The 5458-nt window shown below is 46.3% G+C and overlaps 1 protein-coding gene across 1 annotated transcript in view; it reads left to right on the forward strand.

The window, feature by feature from the left end:
• The window catches only part of TTC13 (tetratricopeptide repeat domain 13), a gene marked incomplete at its 5' end in the record, with an annotated part of 62561 nt that overhangs the window by 47324 nt on the left and 9779 nt on the right, over nt 1-5458 (forward strand). The window lies entirely within an intron of this gene.

Raw genomic sequence — 5458 nt, forward strand, 5'->3', positions numbered from 1 at the left:
AAAGAAAGAAAGAAAGAAAGAAAGAAAGAAAGAAAGAAAGAAAGAAAGAAAGAAAAAGAAAAACTAAGGAAGGAGAATTTCACTGATGCCCAACTTCCTTCCAGCAGCAGTAGTGGATTCTAGAAGACAACGAAGGGAAATTTATTTGAACCTACTCTACCAGTGTTCAAGTGTGAGGGTAAAATAAAAACTGTTTCAAACATATAGTTATTTAGGAATTTCACCAAGTGTAGATTTTCTTTGTCAAAATGATTGAAGGGCATATATACTCTCATCAAATAAGCCCAAGAGAGAAGAAAACATGAGATGTAAGAAATCGTGGTGAACAAATAAACCAATGAAATGAATTGTTAATACCTGATGTTTAAAAATATGTATGTCTGGAATTAAAATACTGGATAATGTCAACATTAGAGGTTAGAGAAAGTAGAGAAAGGAAGTAAAACTGTTACTAAGGTATTTGTTTTTTTCAGTGAGACAGTATAATCACTGACCCATGATATTGACAGAAAAATGCGTGTTTAAAATATCTATACTAAAATTTTAAAGGCAAACACTGAAACAACAGAGATGCGACGTATCATCGTCTAGACCTGTAGAAGGCAAGAGAACGGCATAAAGAAAACAATGTCAATTCAACTCAAAGCTTAGAAAAAGAGGGGGATAAAAAAGTAGGTGGGCTAGGAAATGTAGGTAATGACAGTGACAAGTCAACGTGGTGTTATAATTGATCCCCTCAGTGAAAGACTGAGGATTTCGGACTGGTTTTTTAAAGCCCAGCTATATGCTGTTTACAGGGAGAAAGGCGTACCAGGCAAAAGCTAATGAAAAGAGAATGTGAGTGTAGCATGTCACTATCAGAAATATTGCAATTCAAGATGAAGTATACTTACGGGGACAGAAATCATTGTTTAAAAGTATAATCTATTAAGAAGTTACAATTTTACAAACATTGCCTCTACCCCAGATTATAACTACTCAACAATTTGGCAACAGAAGGTGGATATTTTTTTGTTTTCAATTAATGGTTTGAACTTTAGTGTAAAACGTGAATCAGTGTTCTCCTTATAGCTATAGTAGAGAGGTTTGATGTACATCAGATGAAATTTAAGAAATTGACATGAAGAACCAGAACTTATCCATTTCTTTTTTTTTTTTTAAGTTTATTGGGTTATTTTGAGAGACAGAGACAGCACGCATGGGGGAGGGGAAGAGAGAGAAGGAGAGAGAGAATCCCAAGCAGGCTCCGCACCGCCAGCGTGGAGCCCGATGCGGGGCTCAAACTCAGGAACTGTGAGATGGCCTGAGCCAGAACCAAGAGTCGGGTGCTCTACCAACTAAACCACCCAGGCGTCCCTCCATTTCTTTCTTTCTTTTTTTAAATGTTTATTTATTTTTGTGAGAGAGAGCATGATAGGGGAGGGGCAGTGAAGGAGGGGGGCAGAGGATTCCAAGCAGGCTCCATCCTGACAGCACAGAGCCCGACACGGGGCTCAAACCCACCAACCATGATATCATGACCTGAGCTGAAGTTAGACGCTCAACCGACTGAGCCGCCCAGGTGCCCTCTGATCTTACCCATTTCTGAGGAATGAGAGCAGGAAGGATCAGGTCATGAACAAAGCAGCGAGCTAATACTCTGCACACCAGGGTCCACATTCACCTCTTCCACTGTCTAAGTCCCAGGCTCTTATCTGCTAAGAGCACTGATTCTGTCCAGGCCTGTTGCAGGGGTTATTGCAAGGGCTTGATGCACTGACGCAGTGGTTCCCAACCTTCTCAAAGCTACTCTAGTATTGGGGTGCCTGGGTGGCTCAATTGCTTAAGCGCCCGACTCTTGATTTCATCTCAGGTCATGACCACGCGGTTTGTGGGATCAAGCGTCACGTCAAGCTCTGTCCTCACTGAAGAGCTTGGAGCCTGCTTGGTTTCCCTCTCTCCTTCTCTCTCTCTCTCTCTCTCTCTCAAAATAAACTTAAAAAAAAAGCTACTCTAGTATCAGACGCCTTCTTCACTGCATCCAAATGAAATTCATAGAGACTATATCACACCTACGCAAAATAATTCTTTAAAAGGCCAACGTAGTGCCATAAAGGAGGTCTAAATGGTAAATCATTTGTAATAGAATAGCGTCTGTGTTAAGATGTTGGATTCAGGCACGTCTTCACAGAAGCCAGAAAGAAGTAGCTTGGTTGCTTACTACACCTGCGGCAAAAGGGGGGTGAACAGGGCAGCTACGAACACAGACCCACATCAATGTGATTTGCTGACTCTGGTATCACGAGCTGCTAGTGACAGCGTTTTTTGAAATGGTAAACTTCCAAACAGTGCCTAATATCCTGTTTCCCCAGTTGGATGTGCTATTCGCCTTCATGGAAAATTCAGCGTGGATTAAAACTATGTTAACAAATATTTAGTGTCTAAGTGTGAAATGGAGTCTGGTCCTAGGCCCAAGTAACTATTAAAATATTATTTTAGGGGCGCCTGGGTGGCGCAGTCGGTTAAGCGTCCGACTTCAGCCAGGTCACGATCTCGCGGTCCGTGAGTTCGAGCCCCGCGTCAGGCTCTGGGCTGATGGCTCGGAGCCTGGAGCCTGTTTCCGATTCTGTGTCTCCCTCTCTCTCTGCCCCTCCCCCGTTCACGCTCTGTCTCTGTCTGTCCCATAAATAAATAAAAACGTTGAAAAATAAAATAAAATAAAATATTATTTTAAATGTTTTTAATGTTTATTTTATTTTTGAGAGACAGACAGTGTGTGTATGTGTGTGCGCGTGCGCGTGCGAGTAGGGGAGGGGCAGAGGGAGACACAGAATCGGAAGCAGGCTCCAGGCCCTGAGCTGTCAGCACAGAGTCCAATGCAGGGCTCGAACTCACAGACCTGGAGATCATGACCTGAGCCGAAGACAGATGCTTAACGGACTGAGCCACCCAAGTGCCCCAGGAATTATTAAATTGTAAATAAGTTCGTCATTTACGTGGCAGTCCAGTGGGGCATTGGCAGTCATGCATAACGTGTGACTGTTCCCTGACCCCCTCCCCCCGGGACATCTAGTGTTTTCAGCCCCACCTGCTAAGTTCCGGTGGTAGCCTCCCCGCCACCCCCACGCTGTAGCCACCAGACTCTCCCATAAATTCCCCAGATGCCCCCCAGAGGGCAGAACCGCTCCACTGAGGGCCGCTGGGACATCCTGTACAGAAAGAAAACTGGCACATGTCTTCGTTTTTAATCTCCCTCTTGTTGGTACTTTAGGCTTTTAAACTTACTCTTTTGGGAAGAATGCCAAAGCAGCTTAGGGGGATTTTAACTTTATATTCTCTTTGTTTAAAAAGAAAAGCATAGTGCACTCCAAGCCTGCAATTTACTCAGGGTGCCGCCGAGAGGCCGGGCGCCCGCCCGGTGTGCGGTCCCCGCCTGTCTGACCATGGTCCGGAAGTGACCATTCCGTCGGGGCCCTGGACACCCAGCTTTCACCCGGGGCTGTGGGCATATTGATATTTTTAAGGGCACGGATGGAAGTATATAAAACACCTTTGGTTCTCCAGTGCTTGGTGCGATGTGATGTCACGACAGCTTCCACTGAAATCTGCTTTCAGTGACAAACCAAGTTGAAGTACAATGGACCGTTGAACAACATGGGTTTGACCTGCGTGAGACCACTTATGTGGATTTTTTATCTCTAAAGGCGGCACAGCGCTGTAACTGTCTTCCTTGGGATTTTCCTTTTTCTAGCTTGCTTTATTGTAAGAATACAGGATCCATACAACATACAAAATGTGTGTTAACCCAGCTTTTATGTTATCAGTCAGATGCCCATCACGTTGTTCAGGGTCACTGGCTACCTCAGCTCCCCTTGAGGCAGCTTATCAGCATATAATGTGGACTGGAGGCCGCTGCCACTCCCGGCTCAGTAACTCTTGCCGGGCCCTCCCCTCCCAGCTGGTTTCCTCCTCTGCAGGATTGAGACTATGCCAGAAAACACACCTGTCTTACCGGTATGTTGTAAGCATCAGATGAGAAGTTAGCGTGTAGTAAGTGTTAACGCATTTCTTCCCCTAAAAGCCCTTTCTTGGGGCGCCTGGGTGGCTCAGTGGGTTAAGTGCCCATCTCTTGATTTTGGCTCAGGTCTTGATCTCGTGATCTGTGAAGATCGAGCCCCACATCTGGCTCTGCACTGAGCGTGGAGTCTGCTTGGGATTCTCTCTCTCCCTCTCTGTCTCTGTCCTGCCCTGCTCAGATGCACACACACACACTGTCTTGTCTTTCTCAAAATAAACATTAGGGTGCTTGGGGGTCTCAGTCGGTTAAACGACCGACTTCGGCTCAGGTCATGATCTCACGGTTCGTGGGTTAGAGCCCAGGGTCGGGCTCTGTGCTGACAGCTCGGAGCCTGGGGCCTGTTTCGGATTCTGGGTCTCCCTCTCTCTCTCTCTGCCCCTCCCCCACTCACGCTCTGTCTCAAAAATAAATAAACATTAAAAAAAAATTTTTTTAAACAAAATAAATAAACTTTAAAAAAATAAAATAAAAGCCCTTTCTTCATGAAAGAGTTCCTGTTCCTGTTCCCAGTGCTGGCTCTGATTACCTGTGCCTCATGTCCGTTTGGCCGAGGTCCTTCTCTGGACCACCCGCGGGGTCTGCCTAGTTTAGACAACCTTTCCCCTGGTAGTGGCTTATGCAAAGCACAGCGTCTTCTTACTTTATCCTTGGTTCCTTATCAGTTCGAACAAAAACAGCTGGCAACACTAAGTAATTGAACCTGGGGAGGATTTTTCTGGACTAATGACAAAATCTATTAGCATTTTGGTTTTGCCAAAAATATTTTCCTCTGAAACTGCCTTCCTACTTGTCACCCCTGAAGGCCATTCTTGGCTCTGTGTCGTCCCTCTAACATACTTTTCTGTGGTCTGCAGAGTTGTGTGTGCACATGTGTGAAATTCTCGATTTGACAGATGGAATTCTGAGTACTTTTCGGGACAAATCAGACTGCCTCGAAGGAGCGCGAGCATGAGCACAAGGTGTTTTTCGAGTTTTGGGGGTATTAGGCACAACTGTCCTGCTAAGAATCCCAAGGTGCTGCCAGTTAAGATGATGAGAAACCCAAAGGCGCTCTTAGAAGTGAGCAGCGCGCCCGCTGACTCGGGGAGCTGTGAGCCTGGTGTGCTGAGCTTCTGTGCTGGCCTCTCGTGGGGGCCCCGGGGCAGTGCAACTTGACCCTGGGCTCTGTGTGGGGCCATAGGGACTGGCAGAGGGCCCTTGGTCACTGTAGAGGTAGGCGTGGTCATGGTCACTTGTGTCGGGAACTTCAGTGACCCTTCTGAAAAACATGTATCAGGGGGCGCCTGGGTGGCTGGCCGGTTAATCGTCTGATTCTCGGTTTCAGCTTAGGTCATGAGCCTTACAACCGGCTCCGCCCTGCTTGGGAATCTCCTTCTCTCTCTGCCCTTCCCCTGCTTGCGC

Source organism: Herpailurus yagouaroundi, unplaced genomic scaffold (assembly GCF_014898765.1).
Source record: "Herpailurus yagouaroundi ecotype Mexico unplaced genomic scaffold, PumYag 530, whole genome shotgun sequence".
NCBI lineage: Eukaryota > Metazoa > Chordata > Mammalia > Carnivora > Felidae > Herpailurus > Herpailurus yagouaroundi.